General features: G+C 40.5%; 2 long non-coding RNA genes across 2 annotated transcripts; both read left to right on the top strand.

Moving 5' to 3' along the window:
- The first annotated feature begins 998 nt into the window (after positions 1-998).
- On the top strand, positions 999-8,249 carry LOC311192046. The gene is made up of 3 exons (XR_014617319.1): positions 999-1,039; positions 7,783-7,878; positions 8,141-8,249. It is a non-coding gene; the product is annotated as an uncharacterized lncRNA (long non-coding RNA).
- Positions 8,250-8,965: 716 nt separating this feature from the next.
- Positions 8,966-16,529, top strand: LOC311192291. The gene is made up of 5 exons (XR_014617329.1): positions 8,966-9,031; positions 9,126-9,197; positions 13,467-13,579; positions 13,900-13,949; positions 16,410-16,529. It is a non-coding gene; the product is annotated as an uncharacterized lncRNA (long non-coding RNA).
- Positions 16,530-19,107: the final 2,578 nt, after the last annotated feature.

Raw genomic sequence — 19,107 nt, 5'->3', positions numbered from 1 at the left:
ATTCTTTAAGGCTTAGGCTAACATTTTAAAAACTTTCTTTTTTTTTTTTTTTTTTAGGTTTTATCCTAAACAGAACAGTGAATTGAAACTACTGAAGTAACCTAATGCCAAACTGCCTTTTTCGTACCAGAAGGGGACTGAGAATGGCTCTCCAAGAAAGCAAACAATTAGCTCCAGGGAGCAAACCTGAAAGTTGTTCTCTTCTACTTGTTGGAAATAAAAACTGAAGACCTCAGAATACTTTGCAAGGTAGATTCCTAAAAACGTTTGGGGCTATTTCATGTAGAAAAGTGTACTTGCTAATCTGGGGCATAACAAAGCTCATGGCACGAGCAGTGTTTTGGTTTTGTTTGAATATTAGATTTCTGAAACTTTTTTTATAATACTGCACATGATGCATAATGTAAACTAGTATCTCAAAGTTTGACTACCATCAGCGTACTAGAAGAGCAAACTAAAACACAATCTAACATGTGCTCTTAGCCTCACGCAAACCACGATAAAGAAAACATTAGATCAGCATAACCAACCCAGCCTGTTTTGGAGTGGGAGATGATGAAACTCCATCTATGTAAATAACCTTTATGGCTTTCCAGCATTATGTTCTCCTTAAAGTGGTTTGTGCAAGGGCAGCCAGTTGCAACAAAAATATCTGCTGCCAAAACTATTAACTCATTAGCCCCTGAAATTTGATTGTGTTTCTTTTCAAATTCTCTGTAACTCATGGAGCAAGGTTGGTTTCTCCCAAAGGGGAAAAGACTTTTTATAAAGACTTGTTACAACTCTCCCCATTACCCTTAAAACTTCATTCCCTGTATTAGGGACAGGATTCAAAACTTGTATATAGTCTACTCATCAGAATGATGAGATGGTATCCTATGAGATAGCCCTGTCTCAGCTAACTTTTATATATCTGTCAGAAATAAGTAGAAACATAGTCAACACTGCTGGGACTTGGCCTGACATCCTTCAGCACATCTGAGCAGCAACCAAACCAGACCTGACTTCAGCTTCTTTGCACTCAACTCGCCTTCCCCAGGTAATTAAGGAAATACTTCAGTTTCCCCTGTGCACTCCTGGTTCTGCAGTGCTTCCCCACACACTGGCAGTGCTGCCTTCCTGTCCTGGTTTAAGGCAGAGTTCTTCTTCAGGGTTCATTTGGAGCTGACTGTCAAGAAAGCTCCTGTTCCTTGTCTCCAAGATGCCTTGGAGGAAAGTGATGTGTTGTGTTACCTTCCTGGTAGTCTGCCACATCAGCCCCTTTTCACCCTATCTTTCAGGGTAGTGCTTGTCATTTATCTCATTGGCACAGCCCTGTGGATGCATTTCATACTTCCTTGAATTTGAACCTATGGAGTGGTACCCTCTCTGTCCTACTCCCATGAGTTGCCTTTGGGTGACACTGTTTCTTACACATATATGACTGATTTTATGAACGCATGACTTTGCAGGCTGTTCCTTTGCTTGTTTTTCTTTAGTAATATCAGTATGTTTTTCCTTTATCATCTCTTCAGTATCATATTTCCCAGTTCATTCAATGTAATTTTCTATGGCTAACTTGTGGTTCTTTACCTTTTTGCTTATTTCTGCTCATCCCTCCTAAAGCACATCCTCTTGGTTTTCTGTAAAAGTTGGTGTTGTGTTATCTGAAAGAGCAAGATGAGCTTTAAGGTCACAAAGTCAAGAGAAAAATGGCTTGAGTTTGTCAGTGTAAATTTTATAGCTTATAATATATACACGTGTACACATGTAGCATGCATACTTTCAAGCTTTCCCTTGAACCAAGCAGCACAATCACCTGCAAGCAAACAATTTTTCATATTACTATCCTGTGTAAGGTGACTAGCACGGCACTTCTTTCTCCAAAAAGATATGAGTATACGTTAAATTGATTAGGGAAGACAATGTGACATGACTCTGTCCAGAGTTAGTGCCTCAGTCCCGCCAAAAAGGCCCTCCTGTCCCCACAGCACTGGTAGAAGTGGGGAGCAAGACTACGGCTCACCTTGCACTGCCCCAGCCCCGCTGGGCTCTTGGCTAATCCACAGCAGAACATGCCCAAGCAAGGAGCTGCTAGGGAATTTGTGAGGGACCATGGTCACTCCCCAGCTCAGGAGTCTTCCCCCCCTGAAGGGTGGCTGATGGCATCTGGGCCTGGGAGAACACAGCAAGGCACAGTGTAGAACGACAGCTGAACAGGATACCAAGGCCCTTTCACTAGTGGGACAGACAGGAGCTTTCTCCTAGTCCCTCCTGCAAGTCCTGTGGCTGTTTTGTGGCTTATTTGGTTAACTGAGTAATTGTGGGATTTTTAGGTAGTGTGGGAAGAAACCATTGCTGGAAGGAGCTTGTAAATAGTCACAAGGCTGTTCCCTTGAGGTGCTTTAGGAGCATAAACTACAGTCTGGAAAATGAATCACAGACCCACTAGTGAAGAGGGAGCTTAAAGAGCATGTGACAGTGTGATATATCCAGCCAGGAGCCTGAGGAGGAAGAAAGGTACTGCTGATGGGCAGCTGTAGGCAAGCTGTAGCATGTGGTGCTGGGACTTGGGCTTTGATGCTTCACCTCTGGTCATTTCCCAGGGCCAGGACTGGCTGCTCTAGCAAGTAAGGTGTTGGGGTTGCTTGTGCTCTGTTGTAATGGGTGTTTAAAAAGTCATTCACCAAGGAGTGATAGGGAGCTCACAGACAGAGAAATGGTTGTGTTAAGAAGGCTTATTCAGGTACTGCTGTGTGTGTGCTTCTCACAGATGCAGTGAGGCCAGCTGGTCCAATGGCAATGTTTTCTGTAATTAAAGTATGCTACATGTGCTCAGCATATTGTTTAAAGTCTTTACAGCTTCGTTGGAAAACCTGTGCATGGCACAGCCTCTCAGCAGGGGCTGTACTGTCTCACAGAGAATATTTGAAATATATTTACTGAGGTATATTTTGTTTAGTTTGCATAACTCAGTCATAGAATAGTTAGGGTTGGAAGGGATCTTAAAGATCATTAAATTCCAACCCCCCTGTCATGGCCAGGGACACCTCTCACTAGACCAGGCTGCTCACGGCCCCATCCAACCCAGCCTTGAATACCTCCAGGGATGGGATATCAACCACCTCCCTGGGCAACCTGTTCCAGTGCCTCACCACCCTCGTAGTGAAGAATTTTTTGCCAATACCCAATCTAAATCTACCCCCTTTCAATTTAAAACCATTCTGCCTTGTCCTGTCACTCCATGCCCTTCTAAAAAGTCCCTCCCCAGCTTTCCTGTAGGCCCCATTCAGGTACTGGAAGGCTGCTATAAGATCTCCCTGGAGCCTTTTCTTCTCCAGGCTGAACAACCCCAACTCTCTCAGCCTGTCTTCATAGGAGAGGAGCTCTAGCCCTCTCATCATCTTTGTGGCCTCCTCTGGACCTGCTCCAACAGTTCCATGTCCTTCTTATGTTGAGGACTCCAGAACTGGACACAATACTTGAGGTAGGGTCTCACAAGAGACTTAGTCTTTGGATAGAGTGCAGCTGAGACAAAAGAGCTCTTGCTGTTTCTTCCTGGCTCTTGCTCCACCTTCTAGTTATTCCTTCTGTCCCTTTTTGAATTACTGCATAATTCTCTGATGAGCTAAAGAGATAATTTCATCTGTAACCAACCTTTTAATCTTGTAATCAGAGCAAAAAGTTTCCAAAACAATTATTCTCTGTAGTAAGATAATATAAATAATCATGGTTTTGAAGTTTAGATCTAGCATTTTGAAATTAGAACCTTCTACCTCTCATCACCAGGTTTAAAATGTACCTGAATACATAATTACGTGCCTTGGATCCTTACACTTACCAAGTATATGACTGTACTTAGATTCTCAGTTTATTTTCATTTGAACAGCTCTTTAATCAGCATGTGTAACGAAATGCCTCACAGCAGTAGAGTTCTATACCAGCTCTAGAAACTAAAGCAAGTGAATGACTTGGACACCTTGAAGAATTAGTAAGGGGGGGTGTGTTCGGTATTAGTGTGCTGTATGTTTCCTCCACCCACCCCTTTTAAAATCTCTTGTTATTATGAACAGGATTCTTTTCAAGCTTAGATCATTTGGGTCTTGCATTAGGGCAGTTACAGTCATGTTGTTCTAATACAGTGGAATTCATAACCTCACAGAGGCTTTTCCGTATCATGACAACATACATGATAATAAAATATGTTTCTATGGTATAATCACTTGAACTATCAGTTTGCAGTAAAATTTAACAGAGAAATATTTTTTGTGGGTGTGCTTATATATGTATGTATTTACATATGTTTTATGATTGAAGGAAACAAGTTTTACTAACTGGAAGGCAAAAAAGAAAAAATCTACTTTTTTTTTCCTTTTGTCTTTTCTATGGTCTTTCTGTAATGCTGGCAACAATTGCTATAAGACTACTAGTGATGGCTAAGTATCTTGCTGCTTCATTGATGTTATAATTTCTGGGGTATTTGTGATAAGCCCCAGAAAATTAACTCTCTCCCAACCAGATGTAGTATGTTGTCTCAGTTCAGGCTGTGGTTATGCTGAACCATGTAAACCAGGCATTTTTGAGCTATTAGTAATTGCATAATTGGAAACCTTGACAGAGAATCCACAAGCAGGAAGACTGTTGTTGTTATTGACTACAGGTGTAATATTCTTCCCTCTGAGTCCACACCACACTGGACTCTTGGGATGTACTGTTAGAAATGGCTCTACAGCTGGAATAATAAATTGAATCTGATACTTGGCGAAGTTAGTATGAGTTTTGCCACTGTGTTCACAAAGCCAGGATCTTGCATCTTGATTTTCCTGTGGATTTCAAGTTCTTACATCCTTCAGGCAGTGTTGTTGGTACAGAAGTACTGATGCAGTCCAGGAACATTGGCTCCTTTAGAAAATGTTTTTTATACATGCTGCTATAGTTTGTGAAGGGTATTTGAGCTATGTATCCAAATTTGGTTTGGTTCCCTGACATGCCTCCCCCCCTTTTTTTTTATATTATTTCTAAACCTGTGCCTAAGTTCTGCAAATATTTTCATAATGTCTTTTTAGCTCTAAGTCTGCAACTAGGCCTGTTGTACTTTTTGTGATATGTGTTGTTAATTATTTTCTTTGCAGTGTGTTAGCTTGTAACCTCCAGGTTAAAGGTTGGGGATAAATTCCAAATGTTATTAGTAAAACTATTTTTCTCCATGTGTTGTTGATTCTTTTTCAATCATCCACAGTGCTGTTTAAATACTAACACGAGTAACCATAATTTAAAGGTAAAATCTCAGGACTTGACTTTCCTAAAATGAAACATATGTTTGAATTTTATTTCAATTGAGGTTTCAGAAATTTTATTTCAGTTCCAGACTGCTTTTGGAAATTCTTCATTGTGTAAGAAATTCAAGCTTTAATCCTCATGATTACTTTTTTGAGAATACTGTTACTTCTTTTATAGTGTTATGTAAAATACAGGCCGTAAATAGCTCTAATGGTCTCTGAGTCCTCAGAACAGCCCCAGAAAATTTTACCAAAGACTATTCAATTGATAGCTACGTTTTCAACTGTTGCTCTGTCATCTTACCACAAACTTAAGATAAGAAAATTGGAACATGAAGTCAATACCTATCTAGAGTAAAGCAATCCTGAAATAGGGAAAATGGCCAAAATACAAAGATAGATCTAAGTATATATCAGATACATAGCAGATAGCTGAAGATACAGAAAGATTTCCACTAAAGGGGAGTGTGTGTACGTATATACACACATGTGTGTTCAAAAGCAAGAAGTTTATTGTTTGTGTGACATGGGCTAAGTGCAAGGAGCAGGATATGTTATGGTGTAGCCATTACTGTATTTAAGTGTAGCATGACTCATGTTTCTGGCTCTGACACCCAAGACAGAGCTTCTTTATTTCTTGGCAAGTGTCAACTGCCTGTCTTGACCTCAGAAACTAGTGCAGTTCTCTGACATGATGTACCATTCCTCAGAATGTCATCATGGCTCTAGGCACTCAGGTCTTGAACTTGTGTGAAGATGCAATTGGAGTGGGATAGTCACGCCACTGACCTTCTAATGTTTTAACCCGGGCTTCCTGTAGAGAAGTGGAGAGAAATGCTCAGAATAGTTTCAGGCCCAAGTTAGACTCTTGTTCTGGAAGTATAGTTATGCAGCAAAGCACAGCTAAGTGATATAACCATAACCTCAATCGCTCTCTGCAGAAACCTTTCTTTATACGGTAATCTCTCCATTTAGTTATCAAAATGTCTTGGGTGGCACCGAGAGCAAGGAATGAACATTTAGAAAACAGATTTCTTAACCAGTGACTTACCTCTAAAGGACTTGAAAATAATGGTTCTTTGACAATAGAAAATAGCTCAGGACATTTTAAAATCTGGTCTGAGCTCATCTTTGGGTTTTTTAATTTGTATTCTGTAAGAAATGTAGGAAATTTCTACAATGTGGGAAAACCAGAAGGCAGGAGCTTAATAGATGCTAGACATTGGCCCTGCATAGAAATCCTGAAAAAAGGGGCCTGTATTTGTGCCATGCAATTAGACTACAGTGCTCTTTGCAGTCCTTGAAGAGGACAGTTGCCTTACCTGAAAGTGGACCAGCAGATGAAAGGTGATGAAAACTCATGAAGTCTCAGGTGCTTCTCAAGGAGTGGATTAATGAGCGGCTAATTTTTTTTTAACACATTCTTGTACCATTATTTTCAGCCAAATCAGCAAGCAGATCCATGTGGTCAAACAGGTGCTGGGACACCAGAAGAGCAGGCAGAAATGCTGGTGGGATAAAAGGGCACAGCAGCTTCTGTTATGAAGTCTTAGCTTGGCTGAACTGCTTGTGATGTTGCATCTCTGGCAGTTCTTCAACAGGGAGTCAAATATGCAGGTCTCTGGCTGGCTGGCAGCCTTTGGGCATATCCAGACTTGCAGAGTTAGAGGATTTCCAAATGTAATTTAACAGACAGTTCTTAATTTGATGCTGCCGTGCCTGATGTTGTCACAACATGCTGCAGCCCAGGATAAGCAGAGTTTTGAAACAGTCCAGGCTTTCTTACTGAAAATCTGAAGAAGCTGAAAGATACCCTCTGAAATGATGTTACCAAACACTGTCTTATCTGACTCTCTCTAGTCAGAATAAACCCTGTTTTGCAAAAGCTGAGGTGTAAACAACATTCTATTGTTAGTAAATCAGTTTTGTGCATCTGAATTCCCCTTTGCTGTTTCAACAGATTATAGTATCTGGCTGCGGTTCCCACTCAGTGCATTTGGGTAGTTTTTGAGTACTGGCATGCTACCATACTTAAGTAGATATGTGGGCACACTGAAGAATACACACACATTTATAAAGCACCCTAAGATCTTTCTGGGTGAATGACATTTTAAAATGAAGATAATGATTTCAACAATTAATTCCAGTATTCTCTATTAAAGCAGATTTTGGCATTGTAAAAAGAACCAAAACATGCGACAATTAAGGAGTAAAGGCAGGAATCCCTTTTTTTTTGTTTTTTTTTTTTTTTAAGGACAATATTAGTATAAAGTTAGAAATGAGTCATTCTCTAATTCATTGCTAACTGGGTGACTCATGTTCTTGGCAAATTAATTATCCAGTGCAAGTGACTCAGAAATGAATGCTATAGTTGTATTATTGTTTTAATCAGATGGCTGCTGCTGTTACAAATAAACATAAGGTTTTATTTCAGGTGTAACAAATGTAGCTATACCCTGCACAATTCTGCTTGAGGATGTGTTACACATGAGAGTTCTTTTTAATCTGATGGTTTTGTTTTCAGCTTTAGGTGGATGATGTAGCTAGCTGCTGGGTGTCTAAAATAGCCATGGCCACCAAGAATCTCAGCAGAAATCCTGGGCAAGGAAAATCTAATGTGGTATGTACTTCTTTCCATTCTGGAACTGTTAGTTATTAAAGCCTTGTCAGAGGAAAGTTCCTAGAAATAAACTTTTCACCTTAGAATTTCTAGGAAATTGCCTGATGAGAACATTGCCTTATTGAGAACATTGATATGGGGATGATGGGGAGATCCATGCCATCATTGCTTGGGATGGATGCAGTCCCATATTGTTAACTGTAACCCTCTCTCTGTTTTGTGTATTTCTCTCCCCATGCTCCCTTCTCCTCCTTGGCTGCAGTTTGTAAGGTGGTGTGACAATGCAGGTCTGCTCTGATGAAACCACAGCTAATGCTGATGACTGCCTATGATGGGAAGAGAACAGAGACCACAAACTTGGGATTGCTGGCTGCTTATTAGGCAAGTCTGTTGCTCACCTTTCCCTTTTCCCCCTAGTCCCCTTTGTTCCTGTCCTTCCTATGTATCATTAACTCATATCAAAGGTCAGTGTCACTGATTGCTAGGAACCCAGTTTCATTTGGCTGTACAGACACTCTTCCCTAAAGAAGTCAGATATTGTCTCCATGTTGAGCATTCATCTTGCAATGAAAATACAGAACAACATTTTATTGTAATAATTCTGAATGATTTTCAGATGGAATAATGAAGAGTAAAGTCTGACACATTCTAGTGAGATATTCATGTTTCTCAACTAGCATTCTTAAATTGGGAGTTTAAGGTTCTGGTAACATTACAGGTCATTCATGTTCATTGCAGGTATCTATTTATTCTTATTCTTAAAAAGTAGGCTATTTGATAGTATAGCAGTAATTATTCCTCTACTGAGCCAGGAAAATGTCTTTAAGAAAACTTCATTGAGTGGTACTTTCTATTCTGGTTTTTTTGTTGTTCAGTTGTAAATATAGTAGACTACATATCACATAACTATTGACGTAGAGATTAACACAAAATATGTCAAACAAGGACTTCAAACAGCATGTTTTGAGGTCAGTAACCTGTGTGCCTAGAACTTTGATCACACTGGCAACAACTGAGGGACATGACTTATGTGAATGCACATGCAACAATAAATAGGTAGCTCTTTCACTGAATTTCACCAGCAGAACAGCAAAATGTCAGTGAAGTGAAAATGTATATTTCCAGTAGGCTCAAGGAGCTTAAACAAAGGAAGGTAATACTGATTAATAATTTGCTGAAACTGCATGTAAGGGTGGGTTTTTTGGTTTGTTTGCTTTTAAACCTAAATGGATCCTGTTTTCAATAAGGAGCATGAAGGAGGAGTCTTTCCAGGGCCCTGCTATATCAAATGGAAGACCGCGTGTTTTCTCTGATGAAATGTAAGTTTGACAGCTAATCAGCCAACCCAAAATATTTCTAGATTAACAGCCAGTTTTGATGAGATGACAACTCCTGAGGAACTGAAATTGTTTCTTGAATTTTGACTGAGAAAAACGTTAATTCCTTTTAAGAAAATTAAGTTATTCTGATCTTTTCCAAATAGAACTCTTCTGGTTTTTCATTTCAGCACTGCCCCTGCCTAGGCAAATGAGTTAAAAATCAGAAAATTAACTCTGGAATACTGCAACTAAATTTTCCAGTTGGGGTACATGGGTATTTTCGTTTCCATTTGGGGTCAAACTGATCTAGATACTTTTAGTTTGGAGGTGAGACATGTCTGCAAGTCCTCTCTCACGTTTCTCACAACTTCTTGTTTTAGCATTGTTACTTTTGTTTCTTTAAATGGAGGGTGAGAAGAGCAGTTATTCACAGTTCCTGAAGTGTCTGAAGGTCTGTGGATACAGAGTGATACATGAGTGCAAAGTATTTAAATTCAGAACTATGTTAATGTCTTCTTACTTTTTTATGTCAGTCTATGCTGTGACTAAAATCAACGTTCTGTAATCATATTTAAACTTGGTGAATAGAGGCAGAGAATTGAGGGGTTTTCTTTTAATCACACACTATCCACTTCGCTGAGACTAGGGTTCCCACCTGATTTCTTTCTGCAGGAAAGGGGGTTTGGGTTTTTTTTTTAATGTTTTCCTTGCTTAGGTAATCTTTATGTATTCTGTGAAAACAGTCATGATGTGTCAATCCAGTGCTGTTTACATTTGCCTCAAAATGTGGAATTAATCTGCTCTAAAAATTACTTGATTTAGGTACACATTGTTTAGTTTATATGTCTTTTCTTGGTTTAGGATTTTAGGTCTGGTATATCAATTAGATTTTATACTAGATTTCAGTTGTGCCTGTGAATGGAAACTAGATCATGGCATGTAATTTGTGGGGATTGTTTTATTTGTAATCCTTAAACTCGGATACCTTGTAACCACTGCAGCAGTATTTTCATGTTTTCCTCATACCTTCATCTGCTGGGGCAATGGTACCTTTTTTCTTTCTGGCTTATGTGCTTGTTCTTCCCCTTCAACCCCCACCTGGCTCTTTTAAAAGGAAATGGAATGAAGATAAATGTCTCCTTGGTATTTTAAATAAATGTTATAAATGGAGGAAAAACAAATCAATTGCTGCTTGCTACTTTTAGAGCAGTCAGACAAAAGTCTTATACCTGTCAGGTTTGTTTTCAGTGGATATACAGAGGTTTTGTAAACCAACAGACAAAAAAGTATCTTTGTCTCCTGTTGTACAGGAGATACACAGTGCTTTTGTTTCTTTGCCCATGTGTGAAATGACTGGCACCAGGGGAAACCTCGTAGCTTCTTTATCAGACTCCCATGCCAAAATTGAGGATAAATGTAACTTGTTTGTTTAGTAGTGTTCATCAGATCAAGGAGTCTGATTTACCATTCTACATTAAAAAGGACAATGAAAGTGTATAATTAGGACTTTAGATACGAGTGTCTAAATGCTTTGGTCCCAAGGTGTTCTGTCATGTGTTACAACATAACAGACAATCTTTTTGTGTTCTGTGGTACTTGGCATATATTTTTCTTAGACCCTTCTAAATTAATCATTGATTCAAATAACTTATTTTGATGGTCTCTTTGAGTCTCAAATTCCAATTAGACCAAGGGTGTGTTTGTAGTAGTTATGTTTTATTACAAGAAAACAAATATTTCTGTGACCGTAGGGTTCCTGCAGTGAAATGCAATCGCCTTCTATGCACGAGAGACCCTGGAAGTTACTTCCTGATGTTTTGGTTTGTCCACACAGTCTATCTAATGAGAAGATGGAAATCTATGATTATAGTTATGTTTTCTTTATTTGTCTGTACATAGTTTGTGTTGAAATTGTGAGAACCTGAAAGTTCTAAAGTGGCCTCTTGAACAAAACAAAATGCATTGCACAGAACAGACTATTCACTGTAATAGTTACTCTGTAAGGTCACCAGTCCCAGAAGTATCAGAGGATGTAACTATGGCAAACCAACCCAATGTTAGCATAATGTTTGGTTGTTTCTCTTCTTTGTTACTAGGTAGTTGGAGCCTTTAGGAACAAATCTGTCATTTACAGAACAGCCCCATTCCTACACAAGACTCATTGTTTGCAAACATGGATAAAAAGGATATTTTTTAAAAGATTGGTGGTTTAGTTTTATGGTCTCAGATTTCAGCTTAATCTCTCAAGGCCATATTAAATGTTTTTTCCAGCATCAACGCCCTAAACAAATCTTTGGTTTATCTATCTGAAACCAAAGTCATGTTGTTCAAGTATTATAATTTTAACTCTAAATTAGTTTTGGTGTTTGGACTTAACCCAGTGCTTAAATGCTTACTCATACACTTCCCTACTACTGAAGGTGGTTGAGGAGAAATACCAAAGCTGTGGTGTATTTCTATTTTACACTGATTCCCAAGCATGGATTAGTTTTGAAGAAGGAAAATAAAACCCCTGTGTCCTTTCTACCCTCTAATGGATACTGTGTGTCGCCTCCTGGGCTAGGGGAGTTAGCCTGTTTTGTTGGGATTGGAGGTATGTATGTCTAGCTACAATAGTTCATAGAAATGATTTTTTTTCCTCTTGCACATACAGGCATAGAAAGGCTGTTTCCCTGTTGCTACCTGATTCATAATCATTAACGTTCATGGGAATTTCATGTTAGCATTTAAGTTCTGGCAGTACAGACCAGTGGAAGTGAAAGGTCGCCGTGTAGCTGAGTATTGATAGGAGGATCGGTTTCTCCTCCTCTTCAGATGTGGTAGTGCTGAATGAGGAAAGAGTCTTGTAATTGTCAGACATTCTGTTGTCTTTCAAGTGCTTATTTTGAAACTGTCACTTCCCTTCTGATAGCGTTATGAAGGACCATATAAAAATGCAGAGTTGAAAAGCAAGTGGAGACATTCAGACAAGCAAAAACCATATGTATACATACAGGAGGGAGCAGCCAGGAGCAAAGGCCATTACTTTCTCTACCAAATGCCCTGTCACTTGTTGCAATCTATTGGTTGTGAAGTTGCATGTTTTCTAATTACGTGTTGTATATTTAAGTTGATAGTTAAACAGCAGGACACTGAGCCAAATACTTAGGTATGAGATAGAGTTGATGGGGGCAACAGAAAGTGTATTTGAAATGAGATTTTTAGCTTTTTTTTATCTAGCTAATGGTTTGAATCCATTACCTGGGGTTTCCTTTCTTACAAATCCCCTGCAGAATACAAACTGTGACATGCATAAAAGTGGTTCAGCTCCAACATCTACTTGATCTTCACTGACTTGTACTCCTAAGTCATAGTCAAGGACTGTTTTTTTAATGTTTACTAATTTGTGGCTTTTTATTTGAAATGTCTGAACTAAGGCATGGAAGGTTTTTGTGTCTGTTGTGGTTTTACCCCAGCTGAGATCCGAGATCCATGCAGCTGCCTGCTCCTTAAAGGAAAAGAGCAGGGGAAGGAGAAAGCGGGGCGGGGGGGGGGGGGGAAGAGGCAAGGGAAGGGAAAAGGAAGGGGCAAATAACCCCAAAACCGAGAAACTAGAAGGCCCATGGGTTGGGATAAGGATAGTTTACTAAGATAACAGAAAGATACAATATAACAATGCTAACAGGACTTTAGAGCAAAAAATATATGAAGCTGTTGATACACAATGCAGTTTCTCACCGAACCCACAACTCAGGCCGTGCCACCCGGAGCCGTCCCGGAACGTGACCGTCCCCCAAAAACCGCCGTCCTGGAGCCGCCCCTGCTTCTTCTGCCATCACCCCCTGTTGAACTGGGCAGGACATAATTGGCATGGAATACTCTCTTTGGCCCGTTTGGGTCACCTGTCCTGGCTTCGCCCCTCCTTTCTCATGAACAGAGAAATACGAAGAGCTGAGAAAGTCCTTGACTGTCTGACAGCAACTAAAACCATCAGGGTGTTATCAGCACTGCTTTCATTTTAACTCTCAAACACAGCATTCCATCCGCTGCTACAAATGAAGTTAACTCCATCCTGACTGAAACCAGGACAGTTTCTTATAAAAGAAGGGCACCAATAGCCCTGCCAGGGATCAGTTAAAGTTGTAGAGAGTAAATGCACCTACAAATTAAGTTGTAATTGCCTAGTTGGACACATAGAAATAGAGGTATTGGCAGGGAAAGCTTTAGAAGGAAAAGGTTCTTGCTGTTCTGTAACTGCTGCATGCTTTTTTCATTTTATTTTTTTTTCAGTTGGGATGAAAGATAGCAACCACAATCTCTAACCTCATCTCAGAACTGCCAGAGGATAACTGTAGAAACATCTTGGGCCACTACAAAGTCTGGCCACAGGGACGGGCAGGCTGGTAAGACTCTTCTGTTATTCCCTAGTCTTGGCTATTGTTAGATAAGTAAGTCATGTCCTAGTCCAGACAGTGTTTTCCAGGTAGCATTCATACTGCCTTGCCTGGACACTTCAGCTTGGTCCTTGGGGCAGGAGATCAATCTATGCTCTGTTTGTCATCAGTGAAGCGAAAGAATATTGCTCATGAGGGCTGCTCAGATTGCCAAGTTCTTGCTTAGACAGGCTGCCTTTCTCCATCTTTCTCTCTTGTGATGAAAGTGAAGGGGAGATGAGCTTTAACTCTGTGCAGGGGAACAAGGCCTTTCTTCATTAAATCCACAGGTTTTGCTTGTGTCACAGAAGGCATAACTGAAAGAAGCCGGCACCAGGAGGTGGGTGAGGAGGGAAGGAACTCATGATCTCAGTATAAGCTTTCTTGGCCTCAATCTGGGAAAGATTTAGGCATATGTCTAAAGTTATGCCCTCTGCTTTCTCTGTCATCTGCAGTCAATTTCCCCTCTCAGATGCACTGGTGTTTGGGGAAAGCAGAATTCTTGTGCTAACTGGCTGTTGTCGTAGTAAGGCTTAGCTTTCCTGGCATCCCACTGATGATACTAGAGCCACTGGAATCCCTTTTAAAATACTCTGTCATTGCATTTTCCAGATAAGAATTATACACAGCTGTAGACATATTTTGTCCCATTTGATTTACACATCTGTCATTTGTCATTATATAGTTATGTTTGACTGTTAGTCTTCTAGCCTTGCAATTTAAAATAAGGGGGAAGGAGCATTAAAATATAATTTAAATATGTTTACCGAAGGTTCTGCATATGCCAAAGAAGTATGGAGTTTTTTTCCCAGTTCTGAAAAGAAATTAGAAAGAAATACTGGACTCCTAAACTTGGTGCTTTCCTTTTGATTTGTGTGATATGTGAATATGCCTAAACCAAAAATATATGGGGTTGGTTTTTTTTTTGCAAGGAATATTCATAATACTTATATTAATTAAGTTTTACTGTATTTGCTTTATTTTCAAAGGGATAAAATAAGAACTAGTATGATTTTATGTAATATAGGAACAGGATAAACATAGACATAACTTGAATGGAAATATAAACAGGAATGGCAGAGTGCCAGCAACCCCTTGAACATAAATCTGCTGGCAGCTATGCCAGAAGTCTGTTTCATTGCAGTCTTTGCATTGCATAAAACAGTTTGTGTAATTTGAGAAGCATATATGCTTCTCATTACCACTTCTCTCCATAATACGACTAAAGCTCTGTAGCTGGCTGGTTTTGAATTAGAATAACACTGCTGGTGCCCTGTCAGATTTTTTTGTTTGGTTTTGTTCTTGGATACTGGCTTTACATGTGGACCGCACCTGTTTGATATAGGAGCCCCACAGAATGAGGGAGGCAGAGCTAATCCTCATAGGTTCCTAAAATTTCAGGCCAGGTTGCCTGGTGATAACATAACTGAAAGGGAGGAGTTTCCTGGTTTGGTTCTGTTGGCTTTGAAACTGTAAGGGCTGGAGCACAGCACTTTTGATCCTGTGGCAGAGTATCTTAGCCACAAGGTAGTCATCAGTTTGCTGAACCTGACTCATAGAATTAGAGAACTGCAGCCTGGCTCTCTGTGTTTATAAGGAAATGAATAGCAGTGATAGAATGCTGGGTGTCTGAAGTGCAGGCAGATATGGAAAAATCCATTAAGTGTTTGCTGTGTGAAGGTGTAATACGCAGTGAGTCAGTATAGCAGACTTGTTCACTGTTCTGAGTCTGTTTGCATCCTGGATTCTTCAGCATATTGTGTGTTTGTAGTCTTTTTCCCCACCAGATTGCTGGTTTACAGTGAAATATATAGGAAAATATTTAAAAATAAACAAGCAGTTTCCGCCTCCTCCTGGTTGAAAGGAAGGCAGAAATACTGAAAGAACTGAAAGCATCCTCCATTTTATTTGTCAGTATTGCAGCTCTGCCTGGATTATTGTCTTGCAAGTTAAAACCAAACTGTCTCACTGAGTTTGTTCAGCAAGTTAGGGTAGAAGGAAGAAGAAAAATTTACTTTGGTTGCACTGAAGTGTTAGAAACTGAGCATGTAATAACGTGCCGTGACTTCATGGATGGATGTTCTGTGTTCCACCTAGTTCTTGACTTGCAACAACTTTAATATATAAAAAATATACAGAAATTATTGTAAAGGAATGTAGAGTAGGCAGTAACATACTTAATATGTATATGTAGTATGAAGGCAAGAGTGTGCAGTGCCTCTTAAAAACAATACCTGCTTTTAGTCAGTTGCGCTGTGATCCATTGTCTCATAAATGGTACAGATAAAAAACCAGCAGACAGCAGGTCTTGAGCCACCTGCTCAACTAGGAGAGTAGCAGGACAGTTTATTTCTACTTTTTTTTGTCCTGTTTTGAGGAGGTGACATTATCACTTTGGTCATATTTCTTCTGCATTGTGTTTTCAAAGATGTTCCAGATTTTCAAATGTACTAAGTAGGATGTGAGACTTTCACATCACCAATTTAGCCCCTGTGCAGTATTTTAGAAGAGCACAGGCTGTCTACATCAGGTGATGAGTTCATGAAATGTGCTGCTGTGATTCTACCTGTGGCTCACAGCTGATGCAGCATGGGGTGAACAGGTCATCTGCTCCCAGTTTCAACTTTATTAATGCAAAAGATTCAGGTCTTTTTTTTCCCCTTGAATGTCCAATGTATTGGACTAAAATTGGCTCATGCCCAAAATAAGCAATGCTATACGCATCGGAAGATGTGAGATTCCTTCATTTTAAACCCTTACAGATATTAAACATACTCTTATTTTATTCCCTTTGTCCTAGTTTATAATGTAGAAGAGCTGAAGCAATCTGAAATTAAAACTGAAGAGGGTATATAAAGTCTTTCTAAAAGCTTATTCCAAAATTAAACAAGTGTAAATAAAAATAATATGGAAAAAGCAGTATTTTGCGGTTCGTGTGATATTCATCAGTGCAAGAGTCTGAAATTGTTTCTTAAATTGAAACTTAAATCTTTCCACAACACAAAAAGTTTGGGAAGTTTCTTCATCCATTCCTGCTGGAGAGCTTACCAGATCAGGAAAACTTGCACATGTAGAAGTGAATCTGCCCCTGTATGTAAAATCTGTCAGTTGATTTGGACAGTCTTTTAACATTTCTCTACTTCTGTATTTTCTGTAGCATTACTTGAGGTGCCATTTGTTGTTGTTTTTACCTGACATTGGTCTACACACCCCCTGAACTTGTCAGCAATTTGGATCTAAGACTATTGCCTTGACCTACTTCTATTCAGCACAGTCTAGTCCACTTCTATCCTGGGCATAATTGTGCAATATTCACAGCAAAATCTTAGGGAAATATTTAATTAGAAATAAAAGTTTGGGAAGAACCTCAGGAAGGTGTCTAGGCCATGCCTTCTCCTTGTTGTTCTATGTCAGGGTCAGTTCTAGCTAAACTGTTTCTCACAGATACTGAGCTTTTCCTAAAAATTTGCAGTAAGGGGCAGTTAAGTCTTCTGGTACAGTCTAATACTTTTCTAACTTGATTCTAGGAAGTGTCTGCCTCATGTCTAATGTGAATTTTGCCTTACTGCAGTTATCTCTTACAAACTCTTGTTTCTCAGCAAATGTGATATATTTCCTTTGCTGTTACCTGTTCCACAATTTAATATCCCGTCAAATCTTTCATTTCCTAGACTAAAACTTTGATGTTTTCATTTAATCCTTTTTTAGTTATTCCATAAGTGTAGTGCCTAAAATTATTGCAGTACTGGGAGCAGGTGTTGTATTCTATTGCAGAGTCAGTGGACAGACTGCTGTCCTACTTCAAGGAAGTAATAGCGTGAGGTTAAAGGTGGTCTTGGTTTTTTGGAGTGAACTTGATACCTCAGCTGAAAGATACAGTAACTGCCTGTGTGTCTGCTACTGGTTACACTGCAATTGCAGAGGAGAGCAGGTTTGCAGGAATGATCCCCAGTTCTGCATCGGACTAATTGTACATGCAGTCAATTTCTGTGTTGAGGACAGAGAAGAGGACAACTATTGTCACCTGAGGACATCAGCAGCAAGGATTCCTCATGCCCTGAGAGGTCTGAATTAACAAGGGAAGTTCATAAAGCTTAACCAGCCATTTGTCTAGAACTGCCGGTGAGTGGTATGAAGGTCTCATCCAGTCCAGGTAGCAGACTTCTGGTTTTTAATTTAGATATAATTCAGTAAGTTAGGGAGTTTTTCACAGTCTTAAAACACTACAGCTCCTTCTAGCAGTAAATGTATAGAGTCTGCCTTCCTACCCTCTTAAGGGCAGTTGCTGGCAAATACAGCAGCTGCTTATGCATTAGGATATGAGGAAAAATTGTAATGTTTTAATCATCTTCAGAACATGAATGTTCTGAAAAACAGTGAACATGATGTTCACTGTTTTTTAGGAAGAAAATTTTAAATGTTCTTTGTTCTCAAACAGTCTTTTTTCTCCCCATCTTCGTAAGCATGCGTTTCTGTGGCTCGCTCCCAGTAACCTAAATACAATGTTCTGGTCCCAATCACGCAGGGGAGAGAATGTCCCATTACCTTTCATGGAGCAGTTTAATACAGTATCCCTTTCTGGAGGCAGTTAGAATAGCTTTTCATTGCTTGTAGGTGGTGTACAGCGGAGGGCCTGTGCCCTGTACTAATTTTAGGCATAAGGAGGAGCCACCATGTGACCTTGCTTTTACGTTAAGGACAATCATCCATGTAGTGTCTAGCAGCTTGTGTAAAGAAAAGAACTCAACTGAAAATCAAAATTCAATCAGTGTTTCTTTTCAAGCCTACGTGACAGGGCAGCACAGTTCACACAGACTTATAACTGCTTGATATTTAATACATTTCATTCAGAAAATGTGGGTTTGTGTTGGAATGTCTCTGTGCTCAGGGAGTAAATCACAGTCACAAGATTACCAGTGCTGGGCAGGCAAAGCTAAAATGCTAAAAACCGTGCAGATACGTTCAAGGTCACCCTCGTCCCTCCTCAGCTGCTGAGGAAACATGTGACAATGTAGACAAAAACATGACCGAGGATGCTGATGCACAAGTAAGTTTGGGGTCCAAGGCATACCTGGGATCGCGCGCACACTGACCCCCGAGACATAGATACCTGAGTCACCTGAGCGTGCGTGTGGATACGCTAGCGAGAAAATGACACCGCAGCCGGGGCCCGGGACACGCCTGCCCGGGGCGCACCGGCGAGCGGCGTCACGGGAGCGAAGTCACACTGAAATTGCACCGGGTGCCAGCTCCCGCGTGACCGGGCCAGAGCCGGCCAGCCCGCGCCGTGCGAAGGGGGGGGGGCCCGCACCCAGATCCCCGCCTGCCGCGCTCCCGGGCCGCCTCCAGAGCCCCGCAGGTGCCGGGCGCGGCAGCCGGGAACGCGCACGTTAGCCGGGGGAAGGGAGGGTCGCCGCGTCCCCGGCGGAGGGCGGTGGCTGCCCCTCTGCAGCGCGCTGCGGGCAGGACGCCTGCGCCGTGCGCCGCCGGCGGCGGAG

Source organism: Gallinula chloropus (assembly GCF_964237585.1).
Source record: "Gallinula chloropus genome assembly, chromosome: 5".
Classification (NCBI taxonomy): domain Eukaryota; kingdom Metazoa; phylum Chordata; class Aves; order Gruiformes; family Rallidae; genus Gallinula; species Gallinula chloropus.
Note: the sequence above shows the minus strand (reverse complement) of the source record. Positions and strands in the feature narration are given on the sequence as shown.